This window comes from Procambarus clarkii, unplaced genomic scaffold, assembly GCF_040958095.1.
Source record: "Procambarus clarkii isolate CNS0578487 unplaced genomic scaffold, FALCON_Pclarkii_2.0 HiC_scaffold_109, whole genome shotgun sequence".
NCBI classification, from domain to species: Eukaryota; Metazoa; Arthropoda; class Malacostraca; order Decapoda; family Cambaridae; genus Procambarus; species Procambarus clarkii.
This window is the reverse complement of record NW_027189142.1, coordinates 688821-708820: the sequence shown is the minus strand read 5'-3', so window position 1 is coordinate 708820 and position 20000 is coordinate 688821. Positions and strand designations below refer to the sequence as shown.

The following is a 20000-nucleotide window of genomic DNA, read 5'->3' as shown; positions in this document are numbered from 1 at the left end:
ATTTGTGGAAATGGCATTTACGTCATTAAATTGATACCTCAGCATCAAGTGTCCTGCAGTGGTCCAGTGGTAAAGTGTATATAAGTGATGCGTATTCTTGGAGTTGCGAGTTCAAACCCGGATTAAGCTATATATATATATATATATATATATATATATATATATATATATATATATATATATATATATATATACAACATGTTTTGTTTTGGTTGTTTGTTTTTGTATAAAGCCTCACACACTATATTAACACTTTCGCTCACCCCGCACGCCACCCCTCAATAGTGCGATATGGGACCCAGGGTGTCACGGGAGCGCGCATAAATTCTGAAAAGTGTATACTCTTTTCAACTTTGTCACCTTAATTCTCGTCCTACGAGATTAAATTTGGTATCATTGTGTTCGCAATAGAATTCTCTACAGCACTAAATGCATATAAACTCCAAAAGCCCGGCTAATTACCCGCAGCAAACAGAGAAAGTGCGAACGAGTTACCCAGGAGCGCGCAAACGCGATAAAATGTTTTCACTATTTTCACTCTGGTCACCTCAATTTTTGTCCTAGGTCTTTCATTTTGGTCTCAATGGGTTCGCAATAGAATTCTCTAGAGGAACATTAGCATATAAAATATAAAACCTGGTCACGCTCCAACTGCCGACGAGTTGAAGACGGGCCACGCGTTAGCCGGGAGTGAGTGCTCAGACGCCTTCCACCTACACTCCCAATTCCCTCCCTTTTCAAGCCTTTCTTTCGCAATTTTCTTCCTGGAAGGGCCTTGTTCATGATCACTATCCATCGTGGAGTAAGGGTAGATAGTTTCTAAAGCCGCAGTAAGAAATATAGCCACGGAAAATAGCCGAAATGTTCACACGTTTGAGATGCGAGGGGAGGCGACATTAGTCACAGCAGTGGAGCGAAAACAATGGGCCCACGGCGTGTGCCAAGCCACCTGAGGGCCACGAGGCTCAACAAAGAAAATGGGAAGACATCGGCGCACATTTTAAAACTAGTCCCAAAAAAATCGGATAAAAACCTGATTTTTGGCGATTATTTAAAGTGGATGACGCAATGCTGCGTCATCCCCGGTATTACCGCCAGTAAACGGATGACGCAATGCTGCGTCATGCCCGGGCGAAAGTGTTAAGCGAGTTTGTTTTAAACATGACATACATATTAATTCATTTTACCAGGCCTTATTCCACACAACTCCGTGAATTTCCCGTGGAGCCAGCCAGCCAGCCAGCCATTCAAACAAAAACAAACGAAACAAAACAAAACAAAACAAAAAACATTATTGCCAACAGCATTTGGTGTTCCCAGGCGGTCACCCATCCAAGTACTAACCAAACCCAACGTTGCTTAACTTCGCTGATCGGACGAGAAGCGGTGTTCTCAACGTGGTATGGCCGTTGGCATGAGACTGCCTACACATTGTGGCTAATAACCAACTCTTTTTAGTCATCACGGCAGGATACGGACCTTCTTGTGGTGTCTTAATGGTAATTGTATCCTAACATATTTTTGTCTCCTTGGCATGGATATTTAACATCGTTTATTCAGTCTTGGGTTTATGTTCTTTCGCCATTTACAGACATTTTACATCTACCTACTTCCTCAGCCTACCCTGCCAATTTCTAATGAATTTGTGGATTTTCTTTTGTAATACATACATGTGTGTGCTCATCTGCTCTTCAGTTTTTATGATATTTGTCTCATCTGTCCTGCTTTATGATACTTTTACAAAGAACATGAACAAATGCTTCTATTTTAGAGAAGATATGGGATCCAGGTTTCGGAGCCGTAAAACCAACCGTCGTGATTGGTGGACGAGTTGCCAGGTTGCAGCTTCTGTACCGTGCCGGCACATAAATAGGTTCGGCTCAAGCGGCGGCAGCATCATTCCCCCGTGACTGTCTGAGCGTCTCTCATCACCTTGGTTATCTCATCATCATCATGGTAGAAGCAAAGCCTACCAAGAAGGCTGCGGCTGCTGCTGCTGTGGTGGCCACCACCAGGAAACCTCGCGTCCAGGTTGCTCACCCGAAAACTAGTCAAATGGTTCTAGCCGCGGTCGCAGCACTCAAAGACCGTAAGGGCTCGTCTCTACAAGCAATCAAGAAGTACGTTGTTGCCAACAACAAAGTCGAGGCTGCCAAGATCGCCATTTACATCCGAAGATTTCTCAAGAAAGCAGTGGCTGACGGCATTCTTGTTCAGACCAAGGGAAGTGGAGCTAGTGGATCATTCAAGCTGGCCGTAGCAGAGAAGAGGGCCGTTCTAACTCCCAAGAAAGCCACCACAACCAAGAAACCATCTACAGCAGCAAAGAAGGCCGTGGTAACTCCCAAGAAAGCCGCCACAAGCAACAAACCACCTACAGCCTTGAAAAAGAAGCAGCAGCAGCAGCAGCTTGTTGTTGGGAACAAAAAGCCCAAAATAAAGAGAGCTTCAAAATCTCCCAAACCACCCAAGGCAAAGAAAGCTGTCAAGAAAACAACAAAGGCAAAATAAACGACGACATGCAAGCAGCATGAATACACATGACAATAAACATCCAGGCCTCCCCCCTCAGTGGAGGGGCCTCATATGATTCCAAAAAGAGTTTAGTTTTGTAGACAAATAAATCATTACTTTTGGGGTAGATTTACTCTGTATATTATATATATATATATATATATATATATATATATATATATATATATATATATATATATATATATATATATATATATATATATATATATATATATATATATATATATATATATATATATATATATATATATATATATATACACACATACATGGGTGAGGTGATATGGTACCAAAGTTTTTGGTGAGGTGATTGACATTTACACAAGATAAAACACGAACCAATGGGAATAAAAACATAAGAATGGAAGTAACTGCAGAAGGCCTATTGGCCCATAACACAAGCACTTCCTCTTGATGCTTCTATATTGGTTCGGAGTCTTGAAGCTATAATATATATATATATATATATATATATATATATATATATATATATATATATATATATATATATATATATATATATATATATATATATATATATATATATATATATGCACACAAAACTAAATAGTCTTGTTAGACAAATTGCCCCTATTAGAGGCAAGTTGACTAACAAGCCGAATGACTGCAATTGTTTTGAATTTGAGTTAAATCTAACATAGAAATGTAATCAAACCTAACCTAACCTATGCTAACCCAAGCTAAGCTAACCTAACCTAACCTAAGCTAACCCAAGCTAAGCTAAGCTAACCTAACCTAACCTAACCTAACCTAACCTAAGCTAAGCTAACCTAACCTAACCTAACCTAACCTAACCTAACCCAGCAATTCATGATCTTAATATAATACTGTTAATTGGATAAACCAATTTGGAAAGAAATGTTCGAAAATAACAAAATTAACTGTGCTTGTTAGGAAAATTGGGCCTTGCATACTTGTCCCAATAGTGTGGTTCTCGCTTTTAGGTACGACATAAACGTATACCTAAGTTGAGAGAGAAAAAGATTCGCACTCAAACATGCATATCGATTGCCAGTCCTGAATTCTGGGTAGATATTCGTGTCCTCCCTTTTCATTTACCATCATTTGGATACTATCAAAACAGCTCTGAGAAGGATAAAATGAATAAAACGGGTAGCTCACTCATGTAAAAAGGAAGAGTTGGGAAAGATCTCTCTCTCTCTCTCTCTCCCCCTCACCCCCCCCCCCACCAATGATCCTGCTCTGCTAGTATATAACGTAACAAACCTTCCCCCCCCCCCTCCCTCCCCAATCAGAGTCCCTTTAAGCATGCGAGGATAAAAAATAGATTTCATAAGACCCAATGTGCTAGCTGATATCAAAACAATTTATGTTATCGTCTATTAAGCCCTTCAGTAAAAAAGTATAGGGACCTAATTAGGTCCCGTTTTGAGGTGGTGGTGGGTGGAATCGATGGATTAGCCAAGCTCTTATCCGCCGAATCCGTAGAGGGTACGACCCTGGCGCTTCAGAGCGTACACCACGTCCATGGCAGTGACGGTCTTCCTCTTGGCGTGTTCCGTGTAGGTTACAGCATCACGGATGACGTTCTCGAGGAACACCTTCAGGACGCCACGGGTCTCTTCGTAGATGAGACCCGAAATACGCTTCACGCCGCCACGACGAGCTAAGCGACGAATAGCGGGCTTGGTGATGCCCTGGATGTTGTCACGTAGCACCTTACGATGACGCTTGGCGCCACCCTTTCCGAGTCCCTTGCCTCCCTTGCCGCGTCCAGTCATGGTGTTGAAGTTGTGTGAATCGAATTGACGAATGCCATTCATTCATTCATTTAAATATAGGTCAAGATACCCTAATGGGTGAGCGTGGAAGTGGGGATAGGGGAAGAATTAGTGGGGGTGAGAGGAAGGGTTTTCAGTATGAGGTAAAGTGCCAGGGCTAGACCCAGCTGCATGGCATTGAAATCGTTATGACCAGACTAGGCAGTGAAGGCGAGGAATCGGATCTGTGACAACATTTCGTCTTTTCTGAGCACCCACGGAGACAGCAGTCCTCAGCTGGATGTGCCCTGGAGGCTCACACCAGATGTGGTCTTTGATCTGTTAATCAGCATCGCGGCCCACCCAAGGCACCAGAAAACGGGAGCTAGTTGGTCCCCCCCTAAAGAGGGGGGAGAAGAGTTAGGAGGTTATAGTTGGAAGTTTGGTGATTTGAGTAGTGATATTATAGGAGAGGGGTTATGTAAAGGACGGAGCAGGAGGTGGATCGTCGATCAGGTTAAAGAGGTTGTGCGTATGTCTGGGTCTGCTTAGGACGTTTCTGAGGAACGTGTCGTAGTTGTCATGATAGGTGAGAATTCTGTCAATCTGTTTCTTCCCCATAGTATCCCAGGTTATGTTCAGAGGTGGGATGTTCGCCCTCTCATGCAGGGCCTCACTGGTGGTGAAGTCCTGCCAATGGGTATCGAACACCCATCTCAGAGCCCTGTTCTGGGTACGCTGGAGTTTCTTCCTATTTGTTGGTGCTGCAAGTGTGAGTGGGATCGGTGCATATGTTAGGAGTGGGAGAATAAGTGTTTTGTATAAGTAGAGCTTGGTGGCTTGGGAGGCATGTTTAAGTGGGTAGAGTTTTGATAGGGCGTTTGAGGCTATAGCTTTCTTGGGTGTTATGTGTGTGTGAAAGCGAAGGTTAAAGTCTAGTGTGAGTCCAAGTACTGTGGTTTTGTTGACTCTTGGGATCTGTGTTGCATCTGGTGATTGAGAGTAGAGTTTTACTGGGTCAGGGTTACGTCGTTTGTTGTAGAAAAAGTATGTTATTTTTGACTTGTTGGGGTTTGTTTTTATTCGCCAGTCGTGTTCCCAGAGGGTGACTTTGTCTATTTCTTGTTGTGCTTTCCGTGTGAGGGCGTTAATCGTATAGTCTGTGATCAGTTGGGTTACGTCGTCAGCGTAGCAAAGGGTCATTGATGTCCAGTATACTGGGTCAGGGATGTCGTTTATATAGAGTATGTATAAGGTTGGTGAAAGAACTGAGCCCTGAGGGACACCTGCATTTAGGTTGAAATAACCCGACAGCTTGCTGAGGAACTTGATCTGCATCTTTCTATTTGTTAGAAAGCTGCAAAGTAGCCTCTGCATGTTATCAGATAGTTGAAACAGAGTGCAGAGTTTGTAACGCAGGCCGTCGTGCCATACGGTGTCAAAAGCTTTTTCGACGTCCTTTGCAATGAGGGCCGTCTTGGCCCTTTGGTGTTTATTTATGGAGAGGTAGTTTGTTATTATGTTCAGTGCGTCTTGTGTTGAGCGGTGTTGTCTGAAGCCAAATTGTTTGTCTGTCAATATGTTTTTGTGTTCTAGGTGATTCCTGAGTTTATGATTAATGAGTTTTTCGTATACTTTTCCTAATGTCTCTAGTAAGCTGATCGGTCTGTAGTTCTTAGGGTCTGTCGGGGATTTTTGGGGTTTTGGAATGAGGATTGCTGTGGCTTCTTTGAATGGGCTTGGGAAATATCCTGATGCTAGTGAGGCGTTGTAGACGTCTGTGAGTGCAAAGATTAGGGGGTCTGGAAGTTGCTTGAGGAGAGCTTGGCCAATGCCAGAGGCTCCTGGGGCTTTACGTCTGGTGTTCTTGAGCATGAGTTTAACTTCTTCAGGTAGTATTGATTCTGTGAGGTCACTTTCTAAGTCGTCTAGTGTCGTGAGGTCAATGGTAGGGTAGTGTGTGATGGCATGAGGGTTGTGTCGTATCCATGTTTCTACTCTGTTTATGTTTTGTATTGCTGTTGGTTGTGGGGGGTGGGGATTGAAGATGTCCTGCCAGTGTTGTTTGAATATGCCTATTACTTCTGAGGGATCGGTGTAGTTTTGATTGTTGTGAGTGATGTATGTAAAGGCAGAAGAGGAGGAGTTTCCTCTGATCCTCTTTATGAAGTTCCAGAATTGTTGTGGAGTTGTTTTTCTTTGTATTTCAGCTTTATGTATGAGTTTCTCCCAGTTGTTAGCATGGTCTTGGTCAAGGCTGTTGAGTATGTGGTTTTTGAGTATAGTGAGGTCTGTGTTTACTTGATTGTATCTGTGAAGGTTGTGGGTGAATCTGTTGTGATAGCAGGAGAGTAGCCTTTTTGTTCTGATCGAAGGAAAAAAGGAGTATCTAGTTTTGTGGGTTGTTTTTGGAATGGTAGCATCAGCTGCTTGTATGATGTTATTCTGGATGGTGAGGACTTGGGAATCTATGTCTGTGTGTGGTTTGTCTTGGAAGTTGTAGGGCTGTGTGCTGGCAGTTAGGTGTTGTTTGAAGGCTTCCCAGTCTGCATTTTGATAGTCATATTGTGGGGTGGCTGGGATGAGTATGGGGTTGCTGGAGAGTGTGAGTGATATGGGTATGTGATCTGAGCCAGTGAGGGGTCCGGGTGTGATGTAGTGTTGTAGGTGAGTGCCTGCTCTGTTGGTGAGGATTAGATCTGGTCTCCCAGTTCCATTGTGTGTGTAGGTTGTTTGGAAGTCAGGGCCAAGGAAGGTGAGGTGTTTGTTTTGGTGGAGTTGGTGTAGTTGTTGACCGTGCATGTTGTGTTGGCGATGGTTGAATGTTTGGTGTTTTGCATTTAGGTCTGCTAGGAGGAAGACTGGTATGTGTGTGTGGTTGAAGAGAGTGTTTAGGTCCTGGAGGGGGAGACCCAAGTTTGGACGAATGTATGTGGTACCAATGATCATCTGCCCGTGTTGAGTGTGAATGCGGACTGCTAGGAAGTGTTTGTGTTGCCAGTTGGTAGTGAGGAGGTCATGTTTATAGGTGTTCTTTATTAGAATAGCAACCCCTTCGTAAGCTTCATCAGGAGATTGGTATGTTGTGAAGCCAAAATGTCTAATTTTGTGAGAGTTCGTCACGCATGTGCTGTTTAGTAGCAGCACATCCGGTCTTTCATTCTCCACAAAGTTAGCAATTAGGTGTCTGATGTTGTAATATGCTCTAACGTTAAATTGTGTGATTTTCATATTTATTGACTTGTTGGGGGAGTGTTTGTGGCATTTGAACCGGAGGGGTTCTCCTTTGTGGATTGATTCGTTGTGTAGACAGATTTGGTAATTATAGATTTGGGTAGGAGATATGTATGGCGTCCGTTTTGCATGGTGTCTGGTATGAATTTAGGAAGTTTTGGTGTAGGGGTGAGGGAGTGGTCTGGGGAGGTGTTAGTCCTCTTGGCTGAGAAAGACACGTTTTGGGGCAAATTTTGTGGGATTTTGGGCTTTGTACCTGTGTGGTATTGGGTTAGGGGCGTGAGGTTGGCTAGCGTGTTGGGCGTGAGGTGAGTTGACGTGTTGGGCGTGTGGGCTAAGGTGAGGGAGGTTACATGTTTCTTGGTATCTGATTTCTTTTTAATTGATGGGTTGGTTTTCTTGTGTATTGGGGTTGTTCGTCTTGCATGCAGAAATTTTTTGTTTTGTTTAGGTGAGTTTGTTCTTTTCACTTGAAGAGTTGTTTTGTGTTTTGGTGAACTTGATCTTTTTGACTGAAGAGGGGTAGCTGTCATGGGGAGCATGGTCTGTGAGAAGCAGTTAGAGGCCTGGGTGTCAGGGGAGGGTGTAGATGGTTCTGTGTTTGGTGTTTGGGGGGTGATGGGGGGAGGGGGTGGTGTTGGGTTTGTTGTCTGTGAGGTGGTGAGGGGTGGGGGCGAGAGTAGGGGTGGTACTGGGTTTGATGCCTGGGGGGTGATGGGGGGTGGGGAAGAGAGTAGGGGTGGTGCTGGGTTTTCTGTCTGGGAGGTGATGAGAGGTGGGGGTTGTACTGGGTTTGTTGCCTGGGGTGTGATAGAAGGTGGGGAAGAGGGTGTGGGTGGTGCTGGGTTTTTTGTCTGGGAGGTGGTGAGGGGTGAGAGTGGTACTGGGTTTGATGCCTGGAGTGTGATAAGGGGTGGGGGTGATACTGGGTTTGGTGTCTGGGGAGTAATAAGGGGTGGTGGTGGTGTAAGTGCTTGTGGGGTGATGGGGGGAGGTGTTAGGGGTTGTACTGGTTGTGACGCCAAGCTGGGAGGGATGACTATTGGAGGGAGGTTGTTTGCTAGTAGGATTTGTTGGATGTTGGAAATTGCCTTCCTCGTGTCTCCTTGTGCTGATATCTGTGCTATTATGATAGCTGCCACTATTCTCGGGGTGTCGTCTGTTGTTGGGTGAGGGGGGGGAGGGGGGGCCTGAGTATGGTGGTTTGCGAGATGGTGTCCGCTGGTGGTGTGGGTTTGGAGAGGTGGGAAACCTGGGGGGGTGGGGAGCAGGGCACCTCTACCTTGAGGGTTGATGGGTATTGTTTGAGCATTTTGGGGAAGTGTGTTGGGGCGGTGAAGCTGGTTAGTGAGGTTTTGGGGATAAAGCTGGCGTGCTGTCTGGGCATGATATTGGGGTAGTGTGTTTTGGGTCTTATTCCTCATTGCCTTGATGAGTTGCACCCTGATTTTGCAATTGTGGTGGGTGGCAGGATGGTTTTCACCACAGTTTATACAGCATCGTGTTCCTTCTGTGCAATCTTTCCAGAAGTGTCCTTTGTTGGCGCATAAGGAGCAGGCTTGTTCCTTTTCCTTGCATTGCCTGGTGGTATGGTTGAATCCATAGCACCTGAAGCATTGTGTAATGGACTGGTATGTGCTCATCTTGAAGTTATAATGTGGGATGGAAATGTGGTCTGCTTTAAAGCCATGTGTGAGGAGGGATTCAGCTTCAGTGGGGGAGGAGCAACGGATTCTGAGGATCTTTGTGTTTGGTGGGTGGAAGAGATCTTCTATGATGATGTTGTTGGCTTTTCCGATGTCGGCAGTACGTTGTTTGTCTAAAGTTGTAATCGTGGAGAGGAGGGTGGTGTCTACGTTGAAGGCAACAGCAGTGCAATTATGTTTCTGTTCCAGTGTCAGTGCAGGGGTGAGTCCAAGTGTCTGTAGTCCTGTTCGGGCTTTGGGGGTGAGGCAAGCATAGAGGTCAGATTCAGAGGGTAGAAAGAGCTTTATTCCTTTGTCAATGGGGGTGATGGAGGTGTAAGGAGTCTGGGTGATCATGTAGATTTTCTGTCCTATTCCGTCAGGGTCAAGGGGAGGATCAAGAGCATAGATGAGGCGAAGGCAGTGCATTTTAGGTGAGGTAGTGGTCTGGTGGAGGAGGTGGTGGTGGGTTGACTCAGCTGGGTAGCTGCGATCTCCGTGGAGCTGTGGATCTTAGGCTCGTGAGCTGTGGGTTGGAGCTCGGTTGTCAGAGGCGTAATTCCGGGTTCTTAGCAGGCTAATTGAACCCGGTTCGGCACAAATACAAAGTATTTGTGAGTCCTGAAGGTGTTACTCAAGGGCAACCCCCACTGCTAGTTGACTCGCACTATCACGAGGTTCTAGCAGTGGATCGGCATAGCAAACAAGCCAGGCAGGGAGACACAGGGCGCAAGCACGTGCTGTGGCCCCACCTGGGAGGAAAGGACGAATACCCCACTGCACTTTCACCGCACAGGGGGTAGGTCCCGGCCTGAAGAGGAAGAAATGTTTAGCAGAGGAGAGAAAGAGTGCTATATACGGCAATACACATTACGTAAGTTAGGCCATCCAGCTGTCCCTGGTTTTATTCAGGGTGGCAGTACGGGTTGGCCCACTAGGGTAATGTATCTTTGCACGTTATATCACTGATAGAGCTGTAACATAAACCGTGAACACGCCGAGAGGAAGAGCCGTCGTTGCCTGAAAAAGAGGTGTGTGCCAGTTTGCCTGGGTGTTGCCTTGGATGGAAGATGGCTGTGATAAGTATGTGGCCCCAGGTAGGGTTACCACGAGAGTATGCTCGTCTGGGCCGACCAAGCGGCCCTGACCTTGCAAGTTAGCAACAGGTGCTACTAGCGCTCTGCATCTCTATCTGTTGAATCCATGCTGTTGGATCACTGTGGTGGTTGTGATGTTAGATGCCTCAAAACGGTGGTCCCATGTAACTGCAATAATGCAGAGGCAGGTGGTTGCAGGTGCGGGGGCGCTCAAACAGCGTATCGCCTAGATCTCACTGCGAGCGCGACGTGCTAGTGCTTCCGTTGCCAATGAAAAGATGACGAATGACGAATGCCCGCACGATTTCCCGACTATATCCCATCAAGCGGACGTACTAGTAGCATTGCAACTCCTGCCTGCCCTTACTTTACGCTTGTGGTCGAGTAGACACGGCTTTCTCACAACGCTTTCAAAACTGCAGTTGCCTACTCGTCTGTTTCACGTCCCTGTGAAATGACTTTTGCACAAATCCAAAAAATAGAGCAAAATCAGCGATAATAGTGATTGAGGTGAGCCGCCTGTTGGCTGCAGCCAGAGGAAGGAGGGGAGGGGCAACGGGGTGACGTAGGCGAGTCGAGCAGCCAATGGCGCTCGAGCAAGCGCCTCGAGACGGCGTATATAAGCAAAAATTTTTCGGCGCCGGCCATCACAAACCACAGTTGGTCACCATGGCTCGCACCAAGCAGACTGCTCGCAAGTCCACGGGAGGCAAGGCTCCTCGTAAGCAGCTGGCCACCAAGGCAGCACGCAAGTCTGCTCCTGCCACAGGGGGTGTGAAGAAGCCTCACCGTTACAGGCCCGGAACGGTCGCCCTGCGTGAGATCCGTCGTTACCAGAAGAGCACCGAGTTGCTCATCAGGAAACTTCCCTTCCAGCGTCTGGTGCGCGAGATTGCCCAGGACTTCAAGACCGATCTTCGCTTCCAGTCGTCTGCCGTCATGGCTTTACAGGAGGCATCCGAGGCTTACCTGGTCGGTCTCTTCGAGGACACTAACCTCTGTGCCATCCACGCCAAGCGTGTCACCATCATGCCAAAGGACATTCAGCTTGCTCGCCGTATCCGTGGAGAGCGTGCATAAGCTAAATCGACCACCCTAGTATACACCAAACTCGGCCCTTCTCAGGGCCAAAATATCCTTCTAAGGAGATTTCAGACATTCCTAGCATAATTTAGGTGTCATACATACATGTGATATCAATAAATCAAGTCATTTGTAGTACAACCTGTTCTCTTACAAACAAAACGCCGTCGCTTTTCACTCTTATGCACTGTCAAGGATCACCCCCCCCCCCCAAAATAAAAATTGTCATACTGTACTAGAAATAAAAGCAGCTTGTATAAGTGACATATACTGTCCAGTCCTGTTTTATTCTGTTTTCGGTCCTCTGGCTTAATCTGTTAAGTTAGGAGATGACATTTTAAATTAACCGTTTTCTTGACATTTTCAAACCTAAGAGGGTGGCCTGCATAGTAATCCTAATGTGGAACATAACAATGAATCTCTAATCTCTAGAAAAAAGATACCGAGTGCTTATATGTGTTGAGAGAGAGAGAGAGAGAGAGAGAGAGAGAGAGAGAGAGAGAGAGAGAGAGAGAGAGAGAGAGAGAGAGAGAGAGAGAGAGAGAGAGAGAGAGAGAGAGAGAGACACACACAGACAGACAGACAAGACAGACAAGACAGACAGATAGACAGACAGACAGACAGACAGACAGACAGACAGACAGACAGACAGACAGACAGACAGGCAGGCAGGCAGGCAGACAGACAGACAGACAGACAGACAGACAGACAGACACTGAGAGAGAGAAACACACACAGACAGTTTCATAAATATTCTCATTTTATAGCTATTTGCTTTCAGTGACAGAGGTTTTTGTTATAATAGTATTGGTGTCTAACACTCACAATCTCTTTAGAAATTAAAGTGTGGCTCCAATGGAGCCGAGTTTGTTGGTTTGAGGCCAAGCCACCACCACAGGGCAGTAAGTAAGCCGTTTACTTGGAGGAGGTGTACTTGGTGACGGCCTTAGTGCCCTCAGAGACGGCGTGCTTGGCCAGTTCTCCGGGCAACAGGAGCCTTACAGCCGTCTGGATCTCCCGACTGGTAATGGTGGAACGCTTGTTGTAGTGGGCCAGGCGAGAAGCCTCGGCGGCGATGCGCTCGAAGATGTCGTTCACGAACGAGTTCATGATCGACATGGCTTTGGAAGAGATACCAGTGTCGGGGTGGACCTGCTTCAGCACTTTGTAGATGTAGATGCTGTAGCTCTCCTTCCTCCTGCGCTTCTTTTTCTTATCGCCCTTGGCAATGGCCTTCTGGGCCTTTCCGGCCTTCTTGGCAGCCTTTCCAGATGCCTTGGGTGGCATGATGATGCTCGTGCTGGCTGGCGTTGCGATACAATAATGAACTTTTGCGCGAGGCGAGCTTTCCTTTTATATCCCGCTCGCGACTCAGCTCAGAGCGGGTCGCGTGGCGGAGCGCGCTGATTGGTCAGTGGCGGGCTCCCTTGATCCTGAGCGGGGTATATAACACGAAGCTCGATCTGCGGGGCGGCATAAAACCACCACAAACCCACAACAGCAGCAGCAATGTCAGGACGCGGCAAGGGAGGCAAAGTGAAGGGCAAGTCAAAGTCTCGCTCCAGCAGGGCCGGACTTCAGTTCCCCGTGGGCAGAATTCACCGTCTGCTGCGTAAGGGCAACTACGCCGAACGCGTCGGTGCTGGCGCTCCTGTCTACCTGGCAGCCGTCATGGAATACCTCGCTGCCGAAGTTCTGGAGCTCGCCGGTAACGCCGCACGTGACAACAAGAAGACCCGTATCATCCCACGTCACTTGCAGTTGGCCATCCGCAACGACGAAGAACTCAACAAACTTCTGTCTGGCGTAACCATTGCACAGGGAGGTGTTCTTCCAAACATTCAGGCAGTTCTTTTGCCAAAGAAGACAGAGAAGAAGTAAGCACTTCTGCCACCCACCACGACAAATACCATAACCAGGCTCCATCCGGAGCCACACACACTTTAATAGAGAGATTCAAGTAGACAATCAACTTTCAAACATTAATAATAACATTTATATTGATTTCATTTGGAATGTGTACATAACAAACAAACAAACAAAACAAAATTATAGGGGATATTCAGCATCACTTGGAATATTAACCAATCATATAAATCCAATATATATTTTATATTTTACTTTAAGCGAGGAATTCATATTCTATCAATTTTTAATCATACAAATGAACAAAAGCAATTCTTCACTAGACGTAACGAATGAATAAATGATCAAGGTTTTAATGTGTTTCATGAATAAATATATATATATATATATATATATATATATATATATATATATATATATATATATATATATATATATATATATATAATATAATATAATATAATATATTATAATACTTGTGAACCAGAATATGTTTGAGCAGCAGCGATCGTGCCATTGGCCGAAGTGCAACAATTCAAATAATTTAAAGGGCCTGCTCGGGTATATAAGAGAGGCTGGGAGACTGGGGCCGGTGGTGGGTGATGGGTGATGAGTGATGGTGTGGTGTGGTGTGGTGTTGTTAAGAGTTGATTTACGGCCAGCCAGCCAGCTGCAGCCAAGGCAGGGCAGGGCAAGGCAAGGCAAGGCAAGGCAAGGCAAGGCAATAACAGGACAGGACAGCCAAGGCAAGGCAAGGCAAGGCAAGGCAAGCAGGCGGGCGGGCGGGCGGGCGGGCGGGCGGGCGGGCGGGCGGGCAGCCAGCCAGCCAGCCAGCCAGCCAGCCAGCCAGCCAGGCAGGCAGGCAGGCAGGCAGGCAGGCAGGCAGGCAGGCAGGCAGGCAGGCAGCCAGGCAGCCAGCCAGTCAGCCAACCAGCCAGCCAGCCAGCCAGCCAGCCAGGCAGGCAGGCAGCCAGCCAGCCAGCCACTCCCACTTTGTATTTATATGCATTCAATTTATATTCAAACATTATATATGTTAAGGGCCTAGTTTTAGTGTTTATTTTAAAAATGACAAACATCGAGTCGTTTTACCAGTCCTTTAGCGTTAACGGTGATGCATTTTAAAACTGAACAGAAATCACCTTTTCTGGATATATCAAATATCGAATCCGCTTAATGTGCCTACAATTCAATCATTCAAAAAATACATAATTTACATCATGCCTTTTCATAGAACAGACAATAAGATTTGAGACAATAAGAACTTTAGTTTTATAACTAAAGTTGCACAATTATACCAACTCTATGGTGGCTGGGTGGTAAGGTGTGTGGCTGGTGTTTTGGAAGTCGCGAGTTCAAACGACCCAATGGGAGTACTTTTTTTTTTTTTTTTATGCCATACAATCTTCCTAGTACTATTATGTAGGTGTGTGTGTGTGTGTTTTTATTCATTCTTTGGTTTTATAGATGACATACATATTGACTCCTTTTACCGGTCCTTAATTAGGCTCTGGGGAAGCAATGGTGGTGGTGGTGGTGGTGGTGCATTTAAAACTAAACCAAAAATCACCAGTTCTGGACGCGTCAAATATCATATCCGCTTAATGTGTCTACAACCTAATTACTTAAAACTACACTATTTAATTCATTCATATCACGTGCATATTGGTCATTATGCTCATACAACCGACATAACAATTTATTTTCATTATTAGAATCATACATTTCATCAAGTAATACAGATACAAAGAGATTTTCTTTCTGAGAAGACCGTTAGTATTGGCTGGCTGGCAGGCAGGCAGGCAGGCATTTGAGGGTTATTATTTCGCCTGTTGATTGGGGGGAGGGTTGATGTGTTAGGGGGTTTTCGGTTAGGTGTGGTGGTGGTGATTGGTGGTGGTGGTGATTGGTGGTGATTGGTGGTGAGTAGTGGTGGTGGTGGTGGTGGTGGTGGTAGTAGGTGGGAGGGGGGGGGGGGGGAAGGGGAATGATGGTCTGTGGATTCCTTCTCCGTACCCCTTACATATAAGCAAAAACATGCCTTCCTGTGGGTATAGAAACATTAACACAAATTATATCAGTAACTGATATTGTAGCCTTTTAAACAGAAAAGATTTGTACATACAAATACTTTTAAATTATCATTTATTTGTGGAAATGGCATTTACGTCATTAAATTGATACCTCAGCATCAAGTGTCCTGCAGTGGTCCAGTGGTAAAGTGTATATAAGTGATGCGTATTCTTGGAGTTGCGAGTTCAAACCCGGATTAAGCTATATATATATATATATATATATATATATATATATATATATATATATATATATATATATATATATATATATACAACATGTTTTGTTTTGGTTGTTTGTTTTTGTATAAAGCCTCACACACTATATTAAGCGAGTTTGTTTTAAACATGACATACATATTAATTCATTTTACCAGGCCTTATTCCACACAACTCCGTGAATTTCCCGTGGAGCCAGCCAGCCAGCCAGCCATTCAAACAAAAACAAACGAAACAAAACAAAACAAAACAAAAAACATTATTGCCAACAGCATTTGGTGTTCCCAGGCGGTCACCCATCCAAGTACTAACCAAACCCAACGTTGCTTAACTTCGCTGATCGGACGAGAAGCGGTGTTCTCAACGTGGTATGGCCGTTGGCATGAGACTGCCTACACATTGTGGCTAATAACCAACTCTTTTTAGTCATCACGGCAGGATACGGACCTTCTTGTGGTGTCTTAATGGTAATTGTATCCTAACATATTTTTGTCTCCTTGGCATGGATATTTAACATCGTTTATTCAGTCTTGGGTTTATGTTCTTTCGCCATTTACAGACATTTTACATCTACCTACTTCCTCAGCCTACCCTGCCAATTTCTAATGAATTTGTGGATTTTCTTTTGTAATACATACATGTGTGTGCTCATCTGCTCTTCAGTTTTTATGATATTTGTCTCATCTGTCCTGCTTTATGATACTTTTACAAAGAACATGAACAAATGCTTCTATTTTAGAGAAGATATGGGATCCAGGTTTCGGAGCCGTAAAACCAACCGTCGTGATTGGTGGACGAGTTGCCAGGTTGCAGCTTCTGTACCGTGCCGGCACATAAATAGGTTCGGCTCAAGCGGCGGCAGCATCATTCCCCCGTGACTGTCTGAGCGTCTCTCATCACCTTGGTTATCTCATCATCATCATGGTAGAAGCAAAGCCTACCAAGAAGGCTGCGGCTGCTGCTGCTGTGGTGGCCACCACCAGGAAACCTCGCGTCCAGGTTGCTCACCCGAAAACTAGTCAAATGGTTCTAGCCGCGGTCGCAGCACTCAAAGACCGTAAGGGCTCGTCTCTACAAGCAATCAAGAAGTACGTTGTTGCCAACAACAAAGTCGAGGCTGCCAAGATCGCCATTTACATCCGAAGATTTCTCAAGAAAGCAGTGGCTGACGGCATTCTTGTTCAGACCAAGGGAAGTGGAGCTAGTGGATCATTCAAGCTGGCCGTAGCAGAGAAGAGGGCCGTTCTAACTCCCAAGAAAGCCACCACAACCAAGAAACCATCTACAGCAGCAAAGAAGGCCGTGGTAACTCCCAAGAAAGCCGCCACAAGCAACAAACCACCTACAGCCTTGAAAAAGAAGCAGCAGCAGCAGCAGCTTGTTGTTGGGAACAAAAAGCCCAAAATAAAGAGAGCTTCAAAATCTCCCAAACCACCCAAGGCAAAGAAAGCTGTCAAGAAAACAACAAAGGCAAAATAAACGACGACATGCAAGCAGCATGAATACACATGACAATAAACATCCAGGCCTCCCCCCTCAGTGGAGGGGCCTCATATGATTCCAAAAAGAGTTTAGTTTTGTAGACAAATAAATCATTACTTTTGGGGTAGATTTACTCTGTATATTATATATATATATATATATATATATATATATATATATATATATATATATATATATATATATATATATATATATATATATATATATATATATATATATATATATATATATATATATATATATATACACACATACATGGGTGAGGTGATATGGTACCAAAGTTTTTGGTGAGGTGATTGACATTTACACAAGATAAAACACGAACCAATGGGAATAAAAACATAAGAATGGAAGTAACTGCAGAAGGCCTATTGGCCCATAACACAAGCACTTCCTCTTGATGCTTCTATATTGGTTCGGAGTCTTGAAGCTATAATATATATATATATATATATATATATATATATATATATATATATATATATATATGCACACAAAACTAAATAGTCTTGTTAGACAAATTGCCCCTATTAGAGGCAAGTTGACTAACAAGCCGAATGACTGCAATTGTTTTGAATTTGAGTTAAATCTAACATAGAAATGTAATCAAACCTAACCTAACCTATGCTAACCCAAGCTAAGCTAACCTAACCTAACCTAAGCTAACCCAAGCTAAGCTAAGCTAACCTAACCTAACCTAACCTAACCTAACCTAAGCTAAGCTAACCTAACCTAACCTAACCTAACCTAACCTAACCTAACCCAGCAATTCATGATCTTAATATAATACTGTTAATTGGATAAACCAATTTGGAAAGAAATGTTCGAAAATAACAAAATTAACTGTGCTTGTTAGGAAAATTGGGCCTTGCATACTTGTCCCAATAGTGTGGTTCTCGCTTTTAGGTACGACATAAACGTATACCTAAGTTGAGAGAGAAAAAGATTCGCACTCAAACATGCATATCGATTGCCAGTCCTGAATTCTGGGTAGATATTCGTGTCCTCCCTTTTCATTTACCATCATTTGGATACTATCAAAACAGCTCTGAGAAGGATAAAATGAATAAAACGGGTAGCTCACTCATGTAAAAAGGAAGAGTTGGGAAAGATCTCTCTCTCTCTCTCTCTCCCCCTCACCCCCCCCCCCCACCAATGATCCTGCTCTGCTAGTATATAACGTAACAAACCTTCCCCCCCCCCCCTCCCTCCCCAATCAGAGTCCCTTTAAGCATGCGAGGATAAAAAATAGATTTCATAAGACCCAATGTGCTAGCTGATATCAAAACAATTTATGTTATCGTCTATTAAGCCCTTCAGTAAAAAAGTATAGGGACCTAATTAGGTCCCGTTTTGAGGTGGTGGTGGGTGGAATCGATGGATTAGCCAAGCTCTTATCCGCCGAATCCGTAGAGGGTACGACCCTGGCGCTTCAGAGCGTACACCACGTCCATGGCAGTGACGGTCTTCCTCTTGGCGTGTTCCGTGTAGGTTACAGCATCACGGATGACGTTCTCGAGGAACACCTTCAGGACGCCACGGGTCTCTTCGTAGATGAGACCCGAAATACGCTTCACGCCGCCACGACGAGCTAAGCGACGAATAGCGGGCTTGGTGATGCCCTGGATGTTGTCACGTAGCACCTTACGATGACGCTTGGCGCCACCCTTTCCGAGTCCCTTGCCTCCCTTGCCGCGTCCAGTCATGGTGTTGAAGTTGTGTGAATCGAATTGACGAATGCCCGCACGATTTCCCGACTATATCCCATCAAGCGGACGTACTAGTAGCATTGCAACTCCTGCCTGCCCTTACTTTACGCTTGTGGTCGAGTAGACACGGCTTTCTCACAACGCTTTCAAAACTGCAGTTGCCTACTCGTCTGTTTCACGTCCCTGTGAAATGACTTTTGCACAAATCCAAAAAATAGAGCAAAATCAGCGATAATAGTGATTGAGGTGAGCCGCCTGTTGGCTGCAGCCAGAGGAAGGAGGGGAGGGGCAACGGGGTGACGTAGGCGAGTCGAGCAGCCAATGGCGCTCGAGCAAGCGCCTCGAGACGGCGTATATAAGCAAAAATTTTTCGGCGCCGGCCATCACAAACCACAGTTGTTCACCATGGCTCGCACCAAGCAGACTGCTCGCAAGTCCACGGGAGGCAAGGCTCCTCGTAAGCAGCTGGCCACCAAGGCAGCACGCAAGTCTGCTCCTGCCACAGGGGGTGTGAAGAAGCCTCACCGTTACAGGCCCGGAACGGTCGCCCTGCGTGAGATCCGTCGTTACCAGAAGAGCACCGAGTTGCTCATCAGGAAACTTCCCTTCCAGCGTCTGGTGCGCGAGATTGCCCAGGACTTCAAGACCGATCTTCGCTTCCAGTCGTCTGCCGTCATGGCTTTACAGGAGGCATCCGAGGCTTACCTGGTCGGTCTCTTCGAGGACACTAACCTCTGTGCCATCCACGCCAAGCGTGTCACCATCATGCCAAAGGACATTCAGCTTGCTCGCCGTATCCGTGGAGAGCGTGCATAAGCTAAATCGACCACCCTAGTATACACCAAACTCGGCCCTTCTCAGGGCCAAAATATCCTTCTAAGGAGATTTCAGACATTCCTAGCATAATTTAGGTGTCATACATACATGTGATATCAATAAATCAAGTCATTTGTAGTACAACCTGTTCTCTTACAAACAAAACGCCGTCGCTTTTCACTCTTATGCACTGTCAAGGATCACCCCCCCCACCCAAAATAAAAATTGTCATACTGTACTAGAAATAAAAGCAGCTTGTATAAGTGACATATACTGTCCAGTCCTGTTTTATTCTGTTTTCGGTCCTCTGGCTTAATCTGTTAAGTTAGGAGATGACATTTTAAATTAACCGTTTTCTTGACATTTTCAAACCTAAGAGGGTGGCCTGCATAGTAATCCTAATGTGGAACATAACAATGAATCTCTAATCTCTAGAAAA

At 45.2% G+C, this 20000-nt stretch overlaps 2 non-coding genes across 2 annotated transcripts; both read right to left on the bottom strand.

Annotated features, from left to right (window-relative positions):
- Positions 1–1295: 1295 nt before the first annotated feature.
- Positions 1296–1414, bottom strand: LOC138360339 (5S ribosomal RNA). Its single transcript, XR_011226289.1, has one exon. It is a non-coding gene; the product is annotated as a 5S ribosomal RNA (ribosomal RNA).
- A 14382-nt stretch (positions 1415–15796) lies between these two features.
- Positions 15797–15915, bottom strand: LOC138360415 (5S ribosomal RNA). The gene has a single exon (XR_011226363.1). It is a non-coding gene; the product is annotated as a 5S ribosomal RNA (ribosomal RNA).
- Positions 15916–20000: the final 4085 nt, after the last annotated feature.